General features: G+C 36.2%; 1 pseudogene; it reads right to left on the bottom strand.

The window, feature by feature from the left end:
• Positions 1 to 2,028: 2,028 nt before the first annotated feature.
• LOC116255994 (ABC transporter F family member 4-like) lies at positions 2,029 to 5,523 on the bottom strand (annotated as a pseudogene).
• Positions 5,524 to 26,283: the final 20,760 nt, after the last annotated feature.

The following is a 26,283-nucleotide window of genomic DNA, read 5'->3' as shown; positions in this document are numbered from 1 at the left end:
TCTTTAATAATTCTTTTATAATAATCATTGATCTGACCATCTTTCGTACTATATGTCATTCGAGAAGATGATGCTTTTGGTTGTACATAAAACATGCCTTGAATGTTTTTCACAACTATTTCTGATGTACATTCATGTAAATGTCTTTTCTCCCCATGATATTCACAATAAAGATATGTTTGTGTAAAACCATTACATATGATGTGATCAAAGACATCTCTGGCAAGCTGAGTGAAGACATTATTGCATCATACACAATGACATCTCATTCATCCATTCACTATCACATTATGTGCGACAGCATAGTCAAGAAAATTACTTCACACCAGTTACATATTCCAAATTGTCTCTTCTTTTTGTAATCCGAGTTTGATTATCCATCTTTTAATAAGCCTATACAACCATCTTCAATATGATGAACTTCTCATATTGTCAATGCTAAATTTCGACCATTTGATTTCTGATTCATGCAAATGAATACTCATTGCATAGCTCGTCATGCAATTTTTTAAACAAGTACTTAAATACGTTATTTGGATAATCCTCAGTAGAGCTTCAGTGGCGTGCAGTATTTGCGTGTGTAATGAGTTTCCCGCGTAATCTTCAGCGACATGGAAAGATTCACGTGTCGGTGATAATAAGTTTTTATTGGCGTGCACAATTGGACATTGCTAATAGCCAACGTCAAAAAGTTTCATTGATGTGAGAACCATAATGCATCGGTAAATGTGAACAGTTTTCTTTACTTTCACTGACACTGTCGTCCTATGATGGACGTCGGGAAAGATTGAATTTCAACAACACAGTAGCTCCACACGTCAGTAAAGATTGAATTTCAATGACATAGTAGCTATGGACATTGCTAAAAGTTGTAATTACCGTCATGTCTGTGTGGATGTTGGTAAAATTCGACATTCAGTGACATTGTATTTTCCACGAGTCAGTGAAACCCTTTTTTTTAGCAGATCCACTGGTTTTAAAACTTGGTTGTGAAAAATCAGTACACTACAGTCAAAGAATGAGAGGACCGACCTGACAAACCAACTTGTTAGCAAAGAAAAACAAATGAAAACTGGTAAAAGCCTTCATTCCATTTTGCTCCAAAAGATCTGAGTAGCATCATTGTCTGGTTAGCTAGATCTTCTTCTGGAGCAAACTGACAATTTGCAGACTGGGAGTGCCATGGACCTGTAGTCCTACCTCGACCAGTTATGAAGCAGCATAAAGAGATTCGTGCAAGTTCATCAGGAAATCAGATTGCCAGCTTAGAACACCTTTTTGCAGCAATTACCAAGATGATGGTGCATAGTGTGCCAACTCTTCCATGGCAAGTAACCCAATTGGACCATGCAACTTAGGTGATTAACCAATGAAGTTGTTACAAATCTATAATCAGATGCTTATTCCCAAATACATGACGCTTTAGCAAAGCAAAAAATAATGAAAGTCTTCACAAAATTTTATTTCATAAAATGAAAAACGGCCACAAGTTTCCATTTTAATTTTCATTTTTTTTCCAAGACAATCATCCAGTGGTTAGGCAACTCCTGCCAGTTATATCATCCAGTGGTTAGGCAACTCCTGCCAGTTATACGGCAAACAAGTCTCTTATCCTTATTTTGACCTCAAAGGATATTCCCATTTTGCTATTTCTCTTGTCAATGTGCCTGCATTTACCTCCGTGATTAAACAGCTCGTCAACTAACTAAATTCATCAACATCCATGGTTCCACGCCACTAGGAACAGCTTCTCAATCACTAAAGGTCACTACATATCAGGAATGATATCCAAAACACATTTAGGTCGTTCATTCCCTGATGCTTATCCATGATAAATCACCCTAATGTGAAAAGGCAGACTCCAGAGGATTGTGTTCAATGAATCCACACACTCCTGGATCAAGAAGATGTTCACATTTTCTGTGTTTATCACAAGAGAACCATAACAAAGAACCCAACGACGTGACAACGTCTCTTGACAAAACTTCCCCAGTGCATACACTCCAGAATCATCCAAAATTGCAAAAGCTATAAAAGCATCTCAAGTGAGAAGCAGGATGGGTGAACACGCAAATGATAACAGGTAACCAGGAAAAACTCAAGGCCAACATCAACGTTGGACAGGCAGAAATCCTGCCGGTTAGGATAGCTGAAGCTCACCTCAATCAGCTGCAAGGGAGGAAAGGCGAGTTCTTTAGGTTTAGGAAAATGAAACTCCACACTGTAATCCTTCCATTTCTTTGGGGCCTCTGGGGGTGGCTCATCATCATCAACCACCTTGCCATTTCCTCTGTTCTTGGAAGCTTCTTTGTTCACATTAAATTTTGCACGCTCCTTGACTTTCTCTTGTTGAACCCTGTTGCCTGTTCTTTTTGCAAACTTAATCTGCTTCTCATAGGTCTCGTAATTTTTGTTGCTCTCCTTTCTCTTGTATTCATAGCCACTCTCAAAGTCATCAAATTTTCCACGATAAAAAAGAAGTTTCTCATCAAAAAGATGTATGACGTCAGTACAAATAGTATTAAAAAAATCACGATCATGAGACACTGTTTCGTGCGGTTCAAGATGGGTCTTCTTTTGATCCGCCAGTTTTTTTTCCACCTGCATAGATATTTTTCTAACCAGAGGACAGCCCTGAGATCTAGATGGTTAGTAGGTTCATCCAGCAAAGTAGGGTAGAGCCGTCGCCAACGAAATTCTCATTCGCCATCCTCCACTGAATGACTTAGTAGGAGGGATCTGCGTTTCTTTACTGAAGCCCAAATCAGCAAGGATCTTGGAGGCTTGTGCTTCGGCAGCATCAGAGCCAATCATCTGCAACTTGTCATAAACATAGCCAGTTTTTTCACCAGAGTTCTGTGAATAATCATCATTCTCACCTCCATCAAGAGAAAGGCTCTGCAACCTGGATGCTTCCTCTCGAAGCTTAATCAATTCTTCATTAGCAGAAACAACGGCTTGCAATGCAGATTTTTCATCACCAACAACCTCCTGCTCAACTAAAAGGACATCAATATTCTTGGACAGAGGCACTTTCCGCCAAGCAATGAATTTTAATAGGGTAGATTTTCCCTTCCCATTAGGGCCCACCAATCCATAGCGCTTGCCATGTGATATCTTCAAAGCGGCATTCTTAAGGAGTTCCTTCCCTCTAGCTGACACAGAAAAACTATCAATCGTTATGTCCTTCACATTTGCATCCATCTCATTGTCCCCCTCCAGTATTGAGGTCTTGCTACCAATGACCACTGTGAATGCATGTCTATCATCCTTGAGAGCTTCCTGTTTCGCAAAATCAGCAGCTTGTGCAGAAAGTTGCTCCTTTTTTTCTCGTTTCTTCAATTCCTTCTCATTAAGCAGCTTGTGCAGCAAGGATGTAGAGATATCCGCAGCTGTAAGAACTCTTCCTTGCCCTCTTGGACGAGCAGAAGGCTCCAGCTCGTTTCCCTCTTCATCATCTGAAGTTGGAAGGTCTAAGCCATCTGTGTAAGAGGAGTGTGCAACTACTGCAGACTTGGATTTAGCCTCAGAACTTGCTGATGATGCTTTGACTTGTCCTCAGATTTCTGGTCCATGCTGGCAAGTAAAGCAGAGACTGGCATCCTTTCTTTCTTGTTCACTGTTAAAAAGCATACAATGAGGGAACAAAGGATGAGTATGAGAAGAGAACAGAGGACGACAGCAGGTTACGTGGTTCCGCTTGTAGCCTACATGCACGAGAAAAAAGGCGCATTCTTCTTCATCATTCTTTCACTCACACGTTTACAGCAGGAATACATCCCTTTATATAAGATACAATCATCAGATTTAGATGGAAATAAATTTTGGAGGGATTTATGAGAATCTTCAATTGCTACCGTTAGGATTGCTCTTTGATTCTGATGATCTTGGTGAGGATGGCTTGCTGAGGATAACCAGATCGGTATCCAATCCCCTCCCAAACATAGCGGATCTTCTAATCTCTATTTATGGAAGATGAGGAATTACCGCCTTATCTCATTTAACAAACAGTCTCCCCCTCAAGTTGGCATGCAGATATCGATCTGCCCCAACTTGCGCATTATAAACATATGGCGATCTCTTCGAAGAGATTTTGTAAAGATATCTGCAAGCTGAAATTCACTTCTGACGTGTGGTGTGTTATTTATTCCATCTTGAATTTTCTCTCTAATAAAGTGACAATCAACTTCAATGTGCTTAGTGCACTCATGGAAAACAGGGTTTGTTCCAATGTAGATTGCTGTCATGTTGTCGCACATAAGTTTCATAGACTCCTTCATTTCAATCTTCATATCTTTCAGTAATGCTTTTATCCATATTAACTCACATATGCACAAAGCCATGGTCCTGTACTCCGCCTCTGCGCTTGATCGTGCCACAATTGATTGTTTTTTGCTCTTCCAAGTTATCAAATTTCCTTTGACAAATGTACAATATCCTGATGTAAGCTTTCGGTTGTTTGGGTCCCCTGCCCAATCAGCATCACAATATCCAATTATACAAATTTTCTGATATCGTTTCATCATGATTCCTTCTCCTAGAGTTCTTTTTAAGTATCTCAAGATCCTGTGAACTACTTCAACATGTCTTGACCTCGGCTTGTGCATAAATTGACTTACCATGCTAAAACATAGGTAATATCAAGTCGAGTGATGGTCAAGTATATGAGCTTTCCCACCAATTTTTGAAAACTTTGAATGTTTCAATGTCTTCCCCTTCTTCTTTCTTCAATTTGCAGTTCATTTCAAAGGGTGTGTCTGCAGCCTTGGCACCTAGGCAACCGGTTTCCTTCAAAAGAGCCAAAGTGTATTTCCTTTGGCATATGAATACTTCATTTTCAAAATGTGCCACTTCTATAACCAAGAAGTATCGTAGTATCCCAAGATCTTTGATTTCAAATTGCTGATTTAGATAAGCTTTGACTTGGGCCATGAAGTCTTTGTCATCACTTGTCAATATGATGTCATCTACATACACAAGTAAAATAGTTACTTTTGAAGATCAAATGGCAACAAACATTGTATAATCAGCACTGCTACGCTTAAACCCAATTTTAACCAATGCTTCACTTAGGCATGAAAACCAAGCTCTAGGGGGCTGCTTAAGGACATTAAGGGTCTTTTTTAGTTTGCACACATATCCTTTCTCATGTTGTATGCCTTGGAGAACTTCCATGTAGACTTCTTCATTAAGCTCTCCATGAATAAATGCATTTTTGACATCAAGTTGTGTTAGTTTCCATCGCTTGATTGATGCTACTGATAGAAGGATCCTTATTGTGTTCATCTTAGCGACAGGAGCGAAGGTTTCATTGTAATCTACTCCTTCAGTTTGAGTAAAACCCTTAGCACCGAGGCATGTTTTGTATCGTTTGATGGGGCCATCACTATGACATTTTATCTTGTACACCCACTTACATCCAACGACTTTCTTCCCTTCGGGCAGCGGCACTAACTCCCAAGTTTTGTTTTTCTTTAATGCAGACAGCTCTTCTTGCATAGCAACCTGCCAATTTTTGTTCATGCTTGCTTCCTCGTAGTTTTTTGGTTCATGATGAGAGTAGGTATTGAGAATATAGGACTTATAAGGTTTGGATAAGGTATCAAGGGTAATGTAGTTATCTATGGAGTGAATGTGTTGGGTGGATAGATAGGTATATAAATCTTTTAGTTTTGACAGTGGTTTAGAGAGGCGAATTGATCTTCTAAGTATTGGTTCAAGGGTTTGGTTTTGGAGTGACACCAGTGTATGGGAATTGCTATCTTGGTTTGGGTTACTATCTTGATTTCGGTTTTCTAAGACAGTAGGTTCACTAGATTGTTGGTTTTGGTTCTAGGTTTGAATAGGTTGAAAGACGTCAACAAGAGGAAGGTAGAAAGAGGTAGCAGAATTGGCGGATGCAATGGAAGAAGTGGGAGCAGCAAGAGTGGCACCTTGATCTTGCGCATGAGTCTCTGCCTACCTCAGTGCCTCAAAGAAAGGTTCACTTTCAAAAATTTTACATCCCGAGTCACAAAAAACTTTTTCAATCTTGGTTCAAAACATTTATAGCCACTCTTCTTGCTAGAGTACCCAAGAAAGACACATTTCAAGGCTCGTTTCTCAAGTTTGTTTTGAAATCTCTCTTGTATATGCACAAAGCATTTGCACCCAAAGATTCTTAAATGTCTAATAGAAATTGATCTTTAAAGTAAAACTTCGAGAGGAACTTGATTTTCAATGCTAGAACTTGGAACTCTATTAGCAAGATAACATGCAGTACCAGCCGCTTCTGCCCAAAAAATTTGAGGTACGTTCATATGAATCATTAGAGCACGAGCGATAGTAAGAAGCTGTCTATTTTTCCTTTTTGACACCCTGTTTCATTGAGGAGTACCAGAACATGTAAATTGAGGTTGAATCCCATTTTTGTTCCTAAATTCCTCAAACTATTGATTCACATATTCTCCACTATTATCAGATCGGAGCTTCCTAATTTTTGTACCATACTGAGTGTAAACAAGATTGTGATAGTCTTGAAAAGTCTTAAAAACTCACTTTTATTTCTAAGATAAATATCCATGACATGCGAGATTTATCTTCAATGAAAGACACATAGTACCTGTATCCCATATGGGATTCCACAGATTCTGGTCCCCACATGTCAGAATGCAATAAATCAAAAAAATTCGTGGATCGTTCAGTAGATGATTGAAAATGCAGTCTAGTAGATTCAAATATTCGAAAGCATCACAAGAGTGTTCATCAATGGTGATATCAAGAACCCGCATCTTTAAGATTCTGTCCGAAATATGCTCAAGTCGTGCATGCCACATTTGGTATTCTTGCTTATTCTTTTCCTTATTAGTATGTACGAGGAAACTGGTTCTGACAGTTTCCATCACATACAGTCCATTTTATTCTCGTCCTCTACTAATCTCCCTCCTTGTTTCCAAATCCTGAAATATCACATTCTTGGTAGAGAAAACGACCAGACAATTGTAAGTCTTTGTCAACTTACTAACTGACATCAATCTAATGGAGAGATTAGGAACATAAAGAACTGATGGATTTGTTTTCAAAGAATGAAAATTTTCCAGTTCCATCAACAACAATATGTGATCCGTCGGCTGTGAATATTGGTTTTTTGTTCATGCTATCAATAGTAATCAACCTTGACGCATCATTCGTCACATGATCAGTTGCACCCGTACCCGTATCAACAACCCATATAGAATTACTAGAATGAGTGAAAACTGAAAAGGGCAAGGTTGTTACCTTCATTGGTGTTGCCGACTGGATGAGAGGATACAAGATTTGTCTTAGAGAATTTTTTATCTTTTATAGCAAAATGTGCAAGATCAGCTTGAGGAGAATGAGCGGAAGCCGGTTTGTCTCTTACAGGTTTGCCGACGAGCTCCCAACATCTTTCTCGAAGATGTCCAATTTGTTTGCAATAAGTGCATTTGAGTTTGCTGCGACTTCGTTGGAGATTGCTCCCACCGCTTTGGGTCTTTGAATAAGCTTTCCACATATTTTGTTCGTACCGAGCTATACATGCCATCTTTTCTGGATTTTCTTCATATAACTCTGGTTTGGACGTCAGATTCATGACCTTTTTTCTGGCATCTTCTCTTTGAATTGCTTGACAGACTTGATTAAAACTTGGCAAGGGATTAGTCATGAGAATCTGGCTGTAAAGATTCTCATAATCAGGTCCAAGACCAGCAAGTACTTTAAATATTTTGTCTTCCTTGAATCACTTTTGATAGACATCGGCATCGGTAGTGGCTGGTCAATATTGTGCAAGCTCATCATACAAGCTGCGGAGGTTGTTTAAATAGAGGCTGGTTTGCTTGCCGTCTTTGGTGAGCTTGGCAATATCAAGTTGAAGTTGGTATGCACGGGCAAGATTGTATCAGAAAAAGCTCCAGATGATCAGGAAAACAAAACTGCAGATGCTGAGAAAAAACTTGCTCTGATACCATGTTAAAAAGCATACAATGAAGGAACAGAGGATGAGCACGAGAAGAGAACAGATGATGACAGCAGGTTACGTCGTTCAGCTTGTAGCCTACATCCATGAGAGAAAAGGCGGATTCTTCTTCTTCATTCTTTCACTCACGTTTTACAGCAGGGATACATCCCTTTATATAAGATACAATCATCAGATTTAGATGGAAACAAATTTTGGAGGGATTTATGAGAATCTTCAACTTCTGCCGTTAGGATTGCTCTTTGATTCCAATGATCTTGGTGAGGACGGCTTGCTGAGGATAACCAGATCGGTATCCAATCCCCTCCCAAACATAGCGGATCTTCTAATCTCTATTTATGGAAGATGAGGAATTATCGCCTTATCTCATTATAACGAACATTCACTGCCTTAGAAGAAGCAGCATTGCTTATCTTTTGAGGACAGTGGATTCTGTCTCCTTAATCTTCTTTTTCACCATCATAGGCACCAACTATCTGAATGCAGAGTTATGCAGGATTTAAGTCTTCTGCAGCAAGAATCTCAATGGGAGCCAGAAGCAGTTAATAGATGGTGCAGGAAGGAAAGAAAGCTTCAAGGTTTTGATAAAGCTGATATCCACTATCAAAGTAGTTACAAGGATCGCTTGTTTTTGTCGACCGAAAGGTTGATATTTTTGAGGGATCACCAAGAAAATTGATTCCACTATTCTATTAAATCTGTTCAGAAGGGAAACCAGTCAACACACATAATAACAATGTAAATGAACCCAAATGAATGAATATAAAATTATTATTAACTTATTATAAAATTAACAAACTAAGGATTGTCAAGAGCTGAGAAATCAAAATAGAACAACTAGATACCGGAAGATCCGACCTTATGTCAAGTAGTTGTGGATATGCTAGTTCTGGTTGCCTACATGTTCATAAAACAGTGGAAAGATGATTAGAAAAATGATAAATCAAAGGACTGATCACATATACAATTATCGACATCAGATGCAGATGATGAAGTAAAAATGCCATTAGACAGATTTATATCTTAGTAGTGCTCAGAAGTAATCAGCAACTTGGATCCCTTTTAATTATAACTTTCAGCACCTGTTTTTTTTTATTATTTTTTTCCTGATATTGGCTATTTTTTTTTATCAGTAGTCAAGCAGCAACTTTTCTTTCATGGACTTGACAATAATTTTTTTTCTTCCTTTTTTCAAGTTCCACTCAGACATTGACAGGAAGACACCAATCCTTTGACATGATTTATACTTACCAAATCCGATTCAGGTTTACTATAACACAAAAAATAACAAATCCCACTACCAAAATTCTGATTGATTCTATCAATTCAGCTCCACAGAAATCGAAAATCATCAAGATCCTTTTATTTTCTCGTTTTGAGATTTTGCTGTCCATGCCTTTGAAAATATGGTTTTCCTATTTCCTATAATGGCAATACCTATAAATCCCAAAAGTGAAAAAAAGGCCCATTCCATGTTTAGATATAACTTTGGAATTCTGATCTCTCTCTTATATATATATATATATATATATATATATATATATATATATATATATATATATATATATATATATATATATATATATATATATATATATATATAAAATTGAGAAGAGAGAGAGAGAGAGAAAGAGAGAGATATATCTCAGACTACTTTGGCAAGGGACGGAGCAGTCCCCTCGAATTGTTGTTTAAAAAATATCTTGAACAAAATATGAACATCATATATTTCTATGATTGATATGAAGCAGACCCCTCGAGTTGTTGTTAAAAAATATCTTAAATAACATATGAACATCCGATAAGTTTATGATTATTATGATGTGCATGTGCTAACCAATTACATGTGTGGAGTAAAAATTATAAGTGCCCAATCATGGAAGAGTGTGAAAGTTAGCATTTTAAGAGTCGTATTTTCTTTTGCATTTAGTAGAGCAATTGACAACGTGCTTAATCTTGTATATTCAAATGTTAGGAGACCTTCTCCGATCCTTCCAAATAGGGGATCCACCTATTTTCTTGTTCCCTTTAGATTTACCTAGATCCATTTAATGAAGAGCAATTCATTTAAGTAGTTCTTGTCCTATGATTAAAGCATAGTTGTCCACTCAATTTATGAAAGGATAAAGTCCACTTGACAGTTCCCAAACTAGCAATGAAATATAGTATCTATGCCAGTCAGCACAGCAGCTAATGCAAGTGAAGAAACACTGAAAAACAAAAAATGTTGTGCGTTGCGAAATTCTATAAAAGAATAAATTTAGCTTTTTCGGTCTTGATGGAATTATAGTTGCAAGCTTTAAAATTCTAGGACAGGTAACATAATGGTGTTCTTAGTTCGCAGAGAAAAACAGTATACATGGAAGTAAAGGGATCCGATGGTATCATCATATCAGCAGTTATCAGAAGCATTGGCTTAGCCACCCTCTTCTTCAGAAATACTTGCTTGAAGCTTGGAGATGATAGCACCTACATACCAGATGTGAACAGAATGGAAGTTACAGAACCATCAGCAAAATTAACCGAAAGAGCAGACATGCAAGGGAGAGAGACGCGAAAGCGGCAACAGTCTGGTTAGGACATGATAAAATGAGAGGAAGAGAGACAACGAAAGGAACAGAGAATGACAAGTTGTATTTTGTGTATTTCTATGAGTCATTTACAAGGTATATATAGGAGCTATTGGATAAGAACAAGCAACCTTCATATCCTTGATTTCTGCTCGTACAATATTATCATTCCTAATTCGTTGCGATTTCTCAATCTGCAACATCCAACAGCTCATCCTTTTGATTTTGGGGCGATCTTCTTCAACCGTTACAAATAGTAACGTTCAACACTCCCCCTCAAGTTGGTGCTCCAGGATCGATGAGACCCAACTTGCATCTGAATTTTACAAACGAGTCATTTTCCAATGCCTTAGTAAAAATGTCTGCAATTTGATTTTCAGTGTCAATTTGTTTAGTACAAATTTTCTTTCTTTGGATATTTTCTCTAACGACATGGCAATCAATTTCAATATGTTTCACCCTTTCGTGAAACACCAGATTTGCAGATATGTGTATTGTTGCTTGATTGTCACAATGCAATTCCATTGTTTGATGATGAGTAATTCCAAAGTCATTATGAATGTACCTTATCCAAGTCATCTCACAAAAAGTCAATGTCATTGCTCTATATTCGGCTTCTGTTGAAGACCTTAAAATGGTTGTTTGTTTCTTAACTTTCCAAGATATTGGGCTTTCTCCAATAAAAATGCAAAAACCTGAAGTGGATCTCCTTGTCATTGGGCAAGATGCCCAATCCGAATTACAAAAAGCTTTGATTATCATGTCACTATGGGATGATAATAGAATCTCATAACTTGTTGTAGATTTGATGTATCGAAGGATTCATTTACTTACGATACTTAGTTGACATTCAAAAAAGGTGTCTAATGAATTATGAGTTCAATAGATCATGTTTAGCAGAAAGACGGATATTCCTTGCTCATTATCAGACAATTACTTATTCACAAACCCCGTGTGGGGCTAATAGTTCTCATTTCTCATCTCATGGAAAACCCTTTTCCCTCTGCTTAGCCCTACCCCCTTCTAAGGGTATTTTAGTGATAGGTTTTATAGGAACTGAATTATCATATTTTGTCAAATACCGAGTGAAACTCCTATGTTCCTTTCATTACGGTATTTCCGAACAAGTTCCTGGATGACAATAAAGGTTATCTTATTGATGATATCGATATTGAGGATCGTGACGATATTGATATTGATGATCGTGATGATGATGACCTTGATGCAGAGCTGCTAACTATGCCGAATGTGCTAACTATGTATATGACGCCAAAAATAGACCGATTTGAGATCACCCTTCCATTAGAATTAGCAAAAGCAATGTCTCCTTGCATAATATGGATTTCAAACATTCATGATCTTTATGTGAATGATTCGAAGGCTGCCTCTAAATGTATTGTTCTTGGCTGCGACATGAATTGACTCAACATGTGGACACTATGCAAAGTATCGGGTCATGTAATGGTTAGATAAACTAAACGACCAATTATTTTCTTGAAAAAGGTGGGATCCTTTAGTGATTGCCCTCTTTCATCATCTAATTTTAAATGTTGTTCCATAAGTGTTTCACTAGGTTTGGCATCACTGTATCTGGCTTCATGTAAGATGTCCATGATGTTCTTCTTTTGACATAAGAATATCCCTTTCTTGGATCGAGCTACTTCAATGCCCAAAAAATATTTCAATTCTCCCAAATCTTTCAACTAAAATTTACTATTGAGGATGACTTTCAGTTTCTCGATGGCATCACGATTGTCTCATGTGATGATTATATCATCAGCATATACAATTATGAAAACGCCGCCCTGTTTATTGATATTGGAAAACAATGAATAGTCTGCCTTAGATTGAGTGAAGCCAAGTTGCTTAAGGGTATCTATCAATTTAAAAAACCAATTGCAAGATGATTGTTTGAAACCATATAAAGATTTGTTTAGCCGACACACCTTATTCTCCCCTTATCAGGTAAAACCAGGAGGAAGCATCATATAGACTTCTTCATGTAAATCACCATGGAGGAAGGCATTGTTGACATCAATTTGAAAAAGGCTCCATCCTTTGATGGCTGCAATGGATAAGGGACACTGAATGGTGGTAATTTTAGCGACTGGAGAGAATGTCTCTATCTAGTCAATGCCTTTTGTTTGAGTATAACCCTTAGCAACGAGGTGAGCCTTGTATCGCTCGATTGTGCCATCTGCATGATACTTTATTTTATATACCTATCGGCAGCCAATAAGCTGTTTTCCTGGTGGGAGAGAAACCACGTCCCAAGTGGAGTTTGCTTCTAATGCCCAAATTATAGCATCCATTAGCATCTCTCCATTCTTGATGTTACATTGCTTCTTGGAAAGTGGATGGCTCATGGTGAGTGAGAATTGATGTAAGAACACTTGATATTTAGGAGAAAAGTTGTGGAAATGGAAGTATTGACTCATGGGGTACCTTGTTCTGTTAGGTTGCATAGACACCGATGTTGATTCAGATGATGGAGTGATGGAGTGACATTGATAATCCTTACGTCGTGAAGATGGAACGCGTTGTTTAGTTAATCGCCATAATGAAGGTTCATGGGAATCAGGGTTGGTGGTGATAGCTTCAACGGTGGTGGGTTAGTGGTGATCCGATGATGGTAATGATGGTTGTGGTGAGGGTGTAGGTGATTGAGGTTGGATTGGTTGTTGTGGGCTAGGGGCATGAGTGTGGTATTCAAATTCAAGTGATTCTTGAGATGGGAGAGGTATAACAACCCCACTATCTTGGTCTTTGTGGTTTTGAAAATGAAATATGTTTTCTATAAACTTAACATCTCGACTAGTAAAAATTTCATGACTGTTAAGATCATAAAGTTTATAAGCAGTTTGACCAAAAAGGTATCCGACAAAGACACATTTGCGTGAGCGCGAGACAAATTTGTGAGCATTGCTAATGTTGTAAGCATAACATAAGCAACCAAAAACCTAAATATGATCATATTTTGGAGTTTGCCCATAAAGAACCTCATAATGGATTTTTTCTTATAAAGGATGAGTGGGCCAACAGTTGAGTAAATAGGCGGCTGTTAAAACACATTCCCCCTAAAATTTTATAGGTAATCATGCTTGAAAACGAAGTGGACAGACAATATTTAAAAATTTTTTGTGTTTACGTTCAACCACGCCATTTTGTTGGGGTGTAGCGATGCAAGAATGTTGACGTTCAATGCCCTTATGGTGTAAAAGATTTTTCATATTTGCCGAAAAAAATTCAGTTCCATTATCACTACGGATTTTTTTAGTGAAGGTTTGAAATTGATTTTCCACAAGATGAATGAATTTTTGAATATAAAAAATGCTTCAGATTTGTAACGCATGAAAAAGACTCATGTGCAACGTGAAAAATCATCCACAATAGTGAAAAAATAATGAGCACTAGATAGTGAAGGTGTTTGATAACCTCCTCAAATATCACAGTGAATCAATTGAAATATGCTAGTGGTAGATATTGAACTATTAGAGAATGGTAGCCGAGTTTGCTTGGCAAGATAACATATAGAGCAATGTTCATTAACGTGAGAAGAATCAATAAAACTAAATAATGACTTTAGGCGAGCAAGTGAAGGGTGACCGAGTCTAACATGCCATAGATGGGATTGGTTCAGCAAGGCTGCGGTGGCACATGATTCTTCATCATCAAGGACATACAAGTCATTCTTCATCCTACCCTTTCCAATCGTCTTCATCGAGCGTCGGTCCTGAATTGTACAATAATGAGTATCAAAGATAACATAACAATTGTTTTCAGTAACCAACTTAGACACAGATATAAGGTTAAAAGAAAAGGTGGGAACACATAAAACATGATGTAACGTTATAGAGGAATTTAAATGCAACTGACCAACATGAGTAACCAGAGTGGTTGAACCATTAGGGAGCTTAACAAGACTAGATTGAGCTAAAGAAGGGAAAACAATGTTAGACAATCAATTGGTAATGTGATGTGTAGCTCTGGTATCAATTATCCATACTTGAGAAGAGGCCAAACAAACAATAGGTGAGTTTAATATACCTGTGAGGTTGACTTTGGGTGTTTTGAAATTTATAAATTCCATAAACTGACGGCACATATATGGCGAGAAGGAAGTTGGTTGGTCTTGAGGCTTTGTAGATGGAAAGATCGGCAATGCATCATTGATAGAATGAAAATTTGCTTGAGGTTGTTGTTGTTAGCCACTAGACATGCTCTTCTTGGGAAAACCCTGAAGATGGTAGCAACGGGCTTTGATGTGCCCAAGTCACCCACAATGCTCGCATTGAGGTCTGGTTCGGCCCTTAAACCTGTTGTTATCATAATTTTGTTTCTTTACAACAGCTGCAGAAATGTTATCGGATTGAAGGGGGACATGAAGTTCACGTTGGCATTCCTCTTAAACCAGCAGGGCGTAAGCCTTGGATGTAGTAGGAACGAGATCCATAAGTAAGATCTGGCTACGGATGACTCCATAGCTTTCATTTAGCCCCATTAAGAACTGAATTAGTCTGTCATGTTCTTGAATATCATTCGCTTTCCTCATAGCTCCACACTCACAAATGGGGAGAGTGACTAGCGAATCATACTCATCCAAAGGCCTTTAATCTGAGTATAATAAGTACTAATTGAAGATTGTCTCTGCTTGCAGTTGATATTGGATGACATTGAGTCTGATGATGTTCCTGACGCTCCATGAAGTTCTGCCATGATGGGCTTCCTTTGGCAAGAACAGAGTATGCAAATCCAACCACGTAAGGTTGATATTAGAAGAAAAGACTAAGGCACTTCACCAATGGTCGCAAGACTCGGGCGACGCAACAAGGCAACAAGGGCTGTTCAGGAAGGAGGTAACTCGCATAATATTTAAAAATCAGTTGGAGCTCCAATTCGAATGAAATTTGGATAGCAGCACGCGACGCCAGTGAGTAGTGAACGCCTCAAGTTTCAGCTCCAACCGACCGCCAGAGATGAAACTCGTGGAGGATTGAGGTTCTAGTCGCCTGCGGTTCTTTGCTTTCAACGCTCGATGTTCCTTGCCTAAAAACAGGGGACTGTGACACCAGGTGACCAAAAAAACGAGATTCCGGCCGACACCGGTGTCGGATCAGGTCGAGCACTAGACGATCGAAGCCCAACTTCCGGGCGATGGTCCCTGTTTAGTCTCACGGTGAGAGATGGTTGGTGGAAACAACGCCGGATTTCTAAAGATCGGTCTGTCTCTTTTGCTGAAGAAGAAAAACAGCAGGGAAGGCGGCTGGATATCCGAAGATTCCGATCATCTCAGGTGTTGGTTCTAGTTGAGCTTGGGCTCGTTGAAACCAGAACGAAAGGAGGATGCTCCCTGAGCACTATGGAAGCCAACGGCGTCCGACGCCGGTAGTGATAAACAGGGAAACATGGGCGCCGGAATCTCTGTGGCAAATAGGGAAACAGTCGGATAAAAAAGACAGCAAGGCTTCTGCTGCACAATCCTGCACTTGCGGAAGATCAGCTACGAGCAGATGCTGCCCATGCTTGCCCTGGTCGACTTCAACAAGGCTCTGATACCATGATAAAATGAGAGGAAGAGAGACAACGAAAGGAACAAAGAATGACAAGTTGTATTATGTATATTTCTACTAATCATTTACAAAGTATAATAGGAGCTATTGGATAAGAACAAGCAACGTTCATATCCTTGATTTCTGCTCGTACAAGATTATCATTCTTAATTTGTTGTGATTTCTCAATCTGCAACGTCCAACAGCTCATCCTCTTGATTTTGGGGCGATCTTCTTCAGTGGTGCGAGGTACTAAAGGCTGTGTGCACTGCTTACGCCACTTACGTACACAATAAAAGAAAAGAGATGTTTTTGTAATTTAAAAAACAGGTCCTTTGTTGTCATTTTATTTTTTGTAATTTTTATTTTTATTTTACCAAAAAAAATTGTCCTTTTTCTGTGTGAACGAGAGTTAATTTTTGTCATTAACCATGACCATGAATTTCAACTTAAAAAATGTAATAACAATAAAAAAATAAAAATAAAAATAAAACAGGAAGCCATCGCCTCCCCATCCATGCCAACGTCTGCCAAACTTCATGACATCTAAAAGATGTGGAACATAAAGCTCTTTTATCTGCCTAACTTTATGATATCCATAAGATGTGGAACATAGACGCCAGCACTGGTGACTACAGGACGTGGGCATCGTCGACGATTGCTCAAGCGGAAGAGGGGCCACGCGGTCCAAGACGGTGCCACAGAGAGTGATTCAATCGTGCTAGATGTTGAATGTTATTAAATGGTTAAAACTTAAAAGTTTGTCATTAAAAATTATTATTATATTAACATTATTAATGGTTTATGGTGCAACGATGATTTGTGACGATTTTAATGATAATTTATAGTCGTTTTAACAACTATATATATATAAAAACCAAACCACTTCTGTAATAAACAAAAAGCAGACCTATTGAAATTAATTATTAAAATATTTTTGTTTTGAAATGTAACTTTATAGATATGATCTTAAGAGTGATTTGACGAGAAATATATATTAAGTTAGTTGTTTTCTTATTTAAATTATGTTTTTTAATAGTCAAAAATTGAACTGCAGTTATAAATTCAAAAATGCAGTACTATAAAGATTAAATCTTTTACAAAAATGACTCGAACTAAAGCATGATTTATGTTAAATTAGTATTTATAAACTCAATAAAAGGTTCATATTTTGTTTAAAACACCTTTTAACATGAATTTAAGGGGTCTGGTACCTACCAATCACTCATATAGGAAAGTATATATATATATATATATATATATATATATATATATATATATATATATATATATATATATATATATATATATATATATATATGGTCTCATGTGCTGGATGTTGTTGGATAACTAAAATATAAAAAATATCCTTAAAAACTCATTAGATATAGTTTATGGTGCAACTACTAGTTTTGGAAACAATTTATGATCCTTTTGGTAACTACTTTTAAATTTAACCATCTCGCAGTAGGGGTAAACAACGAGTCGAGCTACTTGAGCTCGACTCGTTAAAGCTTGGCTTGTGAACGAGTTCAGACTGAGTCATTTGCTTAACGAGTCGAGCTCAAGTTCATGAGTCGACTCGTTCAATTAATCAAGTTGAGTTCGAGCTCAATGCGTAACTGCCGAGTCGAGCTCGAGCCTTAATCAAGTTGATATTTCAAACAAGTTTACGAGTTTGTCGAGCCTTAATTGAGTTGAGCTCGAGCTCAACACGTAACGATGAATATCAATTCTATTCAAACGTGTTTTTCGAGCCTTAACCGAGTCGAGCTCGAGCTCAACACATAATTATTAAGTTGAGCTCGAGCTGCTTCCGTTGAGCTATTCTCGAGGTGGAGCCCAGTTGTAATCACCCCAATTTTTTTCAAAAAGAATGCCCTCTTTTATTAAAAACACAAAACCCAATTTTTTGATCTAAATTTATCCAAAAACCCAAGTTCAAATCCAAATCAAGCATTTGAGACCTATTGACCCTTCCTTTTAACAAAAAGACCTCTTTTTAGAGGGTGATTTTGGTCTTTTTGGTAAACAAGACACATTTGTCCTTCCTTTTTTATAAACAACTTCCTTTTAGAGGGTAATTTTGATTTTTTTGGTAAACAAGACTCATTTGCCCCTTCTTTTTTACAAAGAACCTCCTTTTAGAGTGCAATTTTAGTCTTTTTGGATGGACAAGATCAATTTGCCCTTCTTTTTGACAAAAAGTCTTCTTTTAGAGGGTGATTTTAGTCTTCTTGGGTGGATAAGACCAATTTACCCTTTCTTTTGACAAAAAGTCTCCTTTTATAGGGTGATTTTAGTCTTTTTGGGTGGACAAGACCAATTTGCCCTTTCTTTTGACAAAAAGTCTCCTTTTAGAGGGTGATTTTAGTTTTTTTGGGTAGACAAGACCAATTGGACCTTTCTTTTGATAAGAAATCTCCTTTTAGAGGGTGATTTTAGTCTTTTTGGGTGGATATGACCTATTTGTCATTCTTTTTGACAAAAATGCTCTTTTTAGATGGTGATTTTAGTCTTTTTAGGTCAAAAAATTCAAATTTAAGGTTTTGGTTTCAAAATCCTCTATAAATACCCCTCACTTCCCCCCTCTTGGGCAAGATTGGTCCTTGGGAGAAACTTCTAGTGTATTCTAAGTTGAAGACTTAGAGTTTTTCTTGAGTTCTCTCTCTCTCCATCTTCCTCTTTCCACTCCTCTTCAACTTGGAGCAAGCCACAACCCTCTTGGAAGCATATCTTGGAGCTTCACTCAACGGGATCTTCAATGTAGGGTGTTCATTTTTCCAAAAGTTATTCTCACTAGAGGTATGTAATCAATATCTCATCTCTTTCTTTCTTTATTTTCCTCTCTTCATCTCCCCATGGCCAAAGAGGATAGCACTCAACATCTTTTTAGAGACAAGAGGCTATGCTCAAGTGTACCGGGAGCATGAAAAGATGAGATAATCTTTCATTTCATGATTGAATCATGTTTTCCCTTTTATTGAATGTAGCATTGTCTTCTTTTCTTCATTTTCTTCTCATCTTTATGTCCCTATGGCCAAAGGAGATAGCACTCAATCTCTTCTTAGAGGCAAGAGGCTATGCTCAAGTGCACCGGGAGTATGGAAAGATGAGATGATCCTTTATTTCATAGTTATATTATGCCCTCTATTCACACCCCACCCCTTTCTCAAAGGGTGTCATATGCAAATCAGCAAAATTCTTTTAAAATTGAGGTTTTAAAAAATATTTTAATGAAAAGTGATCCGCCCGTCGGTACGAGGTCCAACCATTCCTGCCGCCTTTAACAGGGGTAATTAGACCAAAGACTAAGGATCATTTGGATTATATACGAGTTTTTGAGGCAAATCCTATATGCTTATACATTGAAGTTTTGGATTCAAGAACCAAAATTTATTTCGAATGAGTGATTTGAACTCCTTTTGAAGATTAGAGGATTTTCAAGTTGGCTCAAAAACCTTTGTTTTTGTGTCATTCGATTTGAAATACGCAATTCTTGATGATTTTGAAGAGTGAAATTGAGTTCTTTATTGTGAACTATAAATGGTTCATGAGTTGAAATTATGATCAACTTTTGAAAAATAGCTAAGATTCCTTAGCAAAGGAACTTGATTTTTCAATTCTTCTTTTGCCAAATCGTATGATTTGGTTAGGTAGAATTCATTCTTTTGATGAAACATAGGTTCCAAATTGTTAGAAAACGTATTGTTTTTCAAATATACTTTGGCCGAGATCATGAATGAATTGCTTGTGTTTTCTTTTGAAGTTAAGAGAAGTTTACAAATTTTTGTTGCAATATGACTTGGTCACTTTTTGCAACTCAAATTTGAATCACTTAACTTCTTGAGAATGTGCATGTGGTGCCATTGATTTTGAGTGAAAGTGAATGCATGAAATGAGAAGGGAAACTATATGGAATATTCATTCTTCTCTCTCTCATAATCTCTCAAGGTTCATTCATATGAAACATACATTCTTCACTCTCTCATAATCTCTTAAGGTCCATATTGCAATTGCACACCATACGATCTACACATAAAGATTGATTTTAATTAACATGTAGAACTTTCTCTAAATATGTTTATTATATGATTAAACATATGAATTAGAGATGTAGTCCATAAGTTTGAGACTTGACATAGAACTATCAAAATGATGAAAAATACACAAATGATGTCAAAATCAAAAAAAAATTTATTTTGAAATAGATGGGAGACGTGGATGACATCCACTTTTGTCTCAAGATAGCTAAAAAAAAAATCAGACCTTACGTTGACTTAGATAGTTGAAAATTGTGGACATTGATTCCAATAAAGAGCTTGTTTCTTAGATAGAAATGAGAAGTTCTTAATCAAATTTCAGATTTTGTACTCATGAAATCATCAACTTCTTTGGATGGTTCTAGGATAGTTGGCATTTCAAATATGTAAAATTTGACATTGTCAAACCAATTCTTATAAAATATGGTCTGATTTCAACAACATACATACATCTTACGTATGGATTGCTGAAATTAAACAAATTTTAAAATGAAATGAAAATGATTTCATAACTTGGTACTATGAAAGTCAAAATGAACCATCTTCTTAAAACCAGTTTGGAAACGTGTTCCAATCTGATTTTAAGAGAAGAAAACAATTTTTAAACGTATATGTATACATATAACAATGTATACATATACATACTTTACTCTTCAAAATGAAATTTCATGAAGGGAGCACATAACTTACAAATCATGAAGATTCATAGTTGTGTTCTTTTACGTGGAAAAATTGAAAACTTGTTCCAAATCTCCCCTACTACCCTTGATCAATTAAATAAAGCATGAAAGAAAATAACTTTAAATAGAAATGGATAAATGAATGCTCAAGCTAGTTCATCTTTAATTTCATCATGCAAAGGTGGATTACATTCATGAGAATGCATCCATCCTTAATAGGTCTTTTCGTCATATATATATTGCAGCAAGATCACTCTCTCACCGTGATATTCTCTCATAGTGGGGAGTTCAAAATGGTTTTAAGCTGGTTATTTTGAAAGGGACGTGGCCTTAGGGCATTTTTCAAAATTTGATACATGGGTTCATTTTTAAGAAAAACCGACGTATGCATGCGTGATGCATTAACATGTACATTTAATCGTAGGTTTCTCTTAACTGGACATCATTCCCAGCCATGAAACAAATGAAAATAAACCTTTTCACGAATTGCTGGACTTAAAATGAACTAATGAGAAGCCAAAATAGATGAGAAATGGTTAAAATCACCTACCTTGCGGTCGGTCTTGATACTTGATCTTCGCCTTCACTTATTTTCTAAATCGAGCAATCCTAAGCAAGAATTCAAGTTTGGATTCGAGCTTAGCAAAGCTAGAAGTATAATAGTTTGCTTGCTGGAATTTGTAGTAGGAAAGAAGGCTTCTCACCACGAAAATCCTAAGGGTTCACTTAAGCACCCTAAGCAAAATCAATGGAGAGAAATGAGGAAGAAAATATGAGAAAAGAGGGAAGAGTACTTGGACGAATCTCTTCTCTCTTCCTTGGCTTCTCCCTCCTAGCTCTTTGGCTGCCACAACTTGGTGAAGTGCTTGAAAATTTCGTCCCCCTTCTTGGTGGCCAAGAGAAGGCTTATATGGACGAGGAGGTAGGTTCAACCACCTTTTTAACTCACCATGGGAACTTGCTTAAGACCTTGGGAACTTGTAAAATGAGTTAAATAGGATTTAAAGACTCTAATTGACCATTTCTTAGCCTATTTACATGAGCTAGGTGGGCTGGGCTAGGTTTGGTCAACATTGGTTCAGACCTAGCTGACCAACTTTGACCAAAAATTCAGACGAAAATGCTCTTGCATAGGGTTTTGTCTTATTTTGTGCTATTTCTTTATTTTTTTGTTTGAAATCGAGCTTGTTAGGTCAAAACATACTTACTAAGCTCCAAATGTCATTGAATTATGATAATTCAATTTAAATTTGAATAAAATTTGAAAAGTCTATCAAATTTGGCTCGAAAAAGGTATTTTCGTCTACAATTTGATTGAAGACGGATTTCAACTGAATCAAACTTTCGTTTGAAAGATTGAATTTTAATTTGGTATTTTATTTATGCATTTGACAAATCTAAATATTTATTTGTCTTTCATAAACCAATTTTGGACTCTGTAATCTCAATTTGACCATAGAAGGGCAAAATTGTCTAGATTGGTCAATTTCGACCAATTGACGAAAGTCAAATCTTATTTGCAAGTAGTTTGACTTTGTTTGAGGTAATTTGATAAATTTGAGCCAAAAAAGCTCTTAATTGAGCTAAATTGTACTTTGACTGAGTTTAGTCAAAGTGAGTTTGATTCGGTCAAAGTCTATTTTCGTCCATTAATTGGATCGTGAGACAGACCTACTTTTTGGCCAAGCTAAGCTCATGTTGACTGAGCCTAGCTAAGATTTGGGTGCATTAGGGTTGAACCTACTTGAATTAAGTGGGTTTGACCAACCTAGTTATTGCTTTTGGAAGATTGAAAACTCTTTAAAGAGAACCTAGTTAAAGAAGAGAGAGATGCATAAATGTTTCTCTTTTCCTAGGTTTTTAGTTATGATATCATTCATTTCTCCTTGAAAATGATTTTTCATTTAATTGAGAGAAAACATTTATTTATTTTTTTAAATGGGGGGAGTGACCTGGGGGGCTCATGACCACACGGGCTAGGTGGGGCCCACACGTGCGTCCCACATAGCATTCTAGACCGAATTAGATCCAATTTTTGGATCTAAGTCAAAATTTTGAATTTTGCAATTGGATTTGGATTTCAAATCCTAATTTGGACATAGTTTGAACTCGTAATCCTGCATTGGGATTTGTGTCACAAGTTAAATTCATAATTCGAATCCAAATTACGTTTAGGTTTGAAATTGACATTGAAATTGCAAAATTTCACAATTCTTTTGAGAAATTTTCACATTGCTTCAATTTTGATGTGGAAAAATTTGGGGTGTTAACACACTTCCACTCAATATCACAAATGAGCACAAATACATCTCTAAAAGAATTTAAGCAAGATGAGATGGAGCTCTAAGTAGGTGGTAACCGAATTAGAACAAAATCTCAAGCCTACTTAAAGTCTTAAGAGAACACTAAAATGACTTCAAAGTGATTTCCAAGCTTTTCAAATGATATTTAAAAGATTTCTCAACTCTAGTTTTCATCAAAATGTTTCATATTCTCAAGCAATTGTTCAAGAACCTTTTTAAAAGTTTGAAACATCAAACTTCCAATATTCTTTTACACCGCATATAGAAAAGATGTTTAAGCCAAAATGAAATACGTCAATACTAAACATAGCCCTTGGATTGATTACCCCCGTTAAAGGCGCCGGGAACGGTTGATCCTCGTACCGACAGGCGAGTCCCTTTCTTTCCTCTTTCAAAACAAAACCTTATTTTTCTAGAGCACTCCAAAATCAATAAAAATTTTGGGATGCAAACATCAGTCGAGCTCGAGGTTTCTTTAGTCAAGCTGACTAAACTCAAGCTCGATTTCGTGTTCACCCTTATCTCGCAGCTATCCGGGAGGCACGGGGCTGGCAAGGACCATTCTCCCCTCTTTTATATGTTTTAAAAGTTAAAATTTTACATTTACATTTAAATTTAATTTTTTTTGTTTAACCTGAGTAAAAATTTTGAAAAATTATATTTCGGCTTTTCTTAAAATTTTAAAACCATAATTGTTCCCCTGCAATGAAAAGTTATCCATTTTTTAATTTAATTGTAAGTAAAAATGGGACAGCTCATATAACATCAAAATTTTGATGGTAAAAAAATCTTCATTTTTTGTAAAACAACTTGAAATAAAGCATGTTTTATAGCAAAATAGTTTTTATAAATGTATTAAGATGTTTGTATTATGTTTAAAAATTTTGTATGGTTTTTATTTCTGATCTGGGTTCAATCAATTTTCATATACATATATATATATATATATATATATATATATGTAATATGATATTGTTGGATGGTTAAAAAATAAAAAAAACTATTACTTGCTATAAATTATTATTAAAAGCACCATACTTTTATTATACGATACAGTCACTAATTCCCTTCTACCAATTGGCTTTTAGTTCTAAATTTTAATTTTTATCCTTCTAATACCTAAAGCTTTCCATCCTCTATTACTTTTGATTCCTTCATCCAATTTAGTAATGCATTCCTGACTGTCTGTTATGTTATTGATGCACCTACTATCAAAATATCAAGTGACTCCTGACCGACATATAAGATGAAAAGAATAAATGATAATATTCTTTGTTCACCAATTCATGAAAATTTTTCTTTATTTTTTTTTCAAATTTAGCAATCCTTTATAATGATTTGGAGTTTTACATTGAGTGTATTTGGACATGCAATCTTTTAATTTATGTCCATCTTTTTCGCACTCATAGTACTATGACTCAGATTTTGCCATCCTATCTGTTATATCTCAAAGTTCTAGTTCGCCTTCAATTTGTTTATGGCCTTTGGATCTTTCCATTCTTCAATTATAGCAACTGCATAATCATAAATTTAGATGGTAAATTCCGTAATACTTTTTCAATAAATTTTTTATCTATAGTTTTGTCCCTAAAATTCTCTAATTCACAACTTCATCAATTTGAGAAAAAAAAAACTTTTGCATGTTTTTACTATCATTAATCAACAACACATCAAACTCTCTCCAAAGCGATCAAATTTGGACTGTTGCGACTTCTTTGAAATTTCTTTTGGTTTCAGCATTCATGATATGAAGAAAAATGAATTTGATTACCATTAATGAAGAAAACAGTTCTAGTGTCTTTACTCTTTCAATCTTTGAATTCTTCTTGCTTTGCCAAAGTTCACGAAGCCAAAATAGCATCAGCATCAGGCTCTTCATTTCCTTTAACAACCAACTATCAAAGCTTGTGCGATGCAAACAAAGTTCTCATTTGAAAACTTTAAGACTCTGTCTCGCCATCTAACTTTGGTGCTTGGTCATTTTGAGAAAGTTAAAGCTAGATTTGGTAGAACTTGACGCCATGTAATTGCGGAAAATATATCATTCTCAAGTGAGACTCTCATGCGAAACTCGTCGGAAGGAGCAAATCTTGATATAGAAGTGTATGAAGAAGGAGATATTGAAACTAATGAATAATTACTGTGGAAAACTTAGTTTTTGAGAGAAGGAGAACCAAAGCCACGGTGGAATCTCTCTCTCTCTCTCACGCTATAAGCAATAGACTCTATGCTTTTATTTAGGCTCTGGAGAGGCTTTCAGAAAAAAAAAAATAGATGCAACATCTTAAAAACTTGCAACCTCAATTTTTTAAGCATTTTACCACTTTAAAGATTTTTGGAAAGACAAATTGGCTAGTTTTTCTTGCGCACTAATTGAAAGTTTAATTTTTTGGAGAAAATTTCAGAAATTTAAGAAGTTATATATATATATATATATATATATATATATATATATTGAATGGGGCTCTGGCTATCCAGAACCACTCAGTTCACTTATGAAGGTGGTCAGACCTATTAGAATGGGTGGTTGAAAGAAAAATAAGAAAATAACGTCATGAGCATTTTCATTTTCTGGTAAAAACAATGGAGAAGCGGTTTTCACTATTTTTCTTATTGGAATGGTTGCTGAAAAGTTAAAAGAAGCCCTTGAAGGCTTAAGATATTTTAAAAGAATAATTTTCCACAAGAAAAAGAACAAATTTCAAAAGAAAAGAAAACAATGTTTTGAATTTGGGGGTACTCTATAAAATATCGTGATTTCACTTTTTCCAGTTTGTCATTATTTTTTTTATGTTTAACATAATGTTTTTGAAAAGTGACCATGTTTTTTACAAAGGCTCCATATTTATTTTCAGGGGGATCATTTTTCCCATTTGAATTTTAGTTGTTCAGATGTATAACAATTTGCTACGGTTAAATGTTACTTAACGAGATATATATGTATATATATATTTTTTTAATGTTTAGGATTGCTTTGGGGATTTAATTAATTGCTGTTGTTACACTATTAATTGAAAAGGATAGAATCACAAGCCATATTCTTTTGTTCTATTTTTTTGTTTTCAGAAAGGCTGACTCACTTTCGAATTACACTGACTGCCTAGCCTTTGGAGGTTCATTTTGCTTCATTAGGTAGTTTTTGAAAAGCTGACATTGTCCAGTT

This window comes from Nymphaea colorata, chromosome 6 (assembly GCF_008831285.2).
Source record: "Nymphaea colorata isolate Beijing-Zhang1983 chromosome 6, ASM883128v2, whole genome shotgun sequence".
In the NCBI taxonomy this organism is placed as follows: Eukaryota; Viridiplantae; Streptophyta; class Magnoliopsida; order Nymphaeales; family Nymphaeaceae; genus Nymphaea; species Nymphaea colorata.
This window is presented reverse-complemented; position numbering and strand designations above follow the sequence as displayed.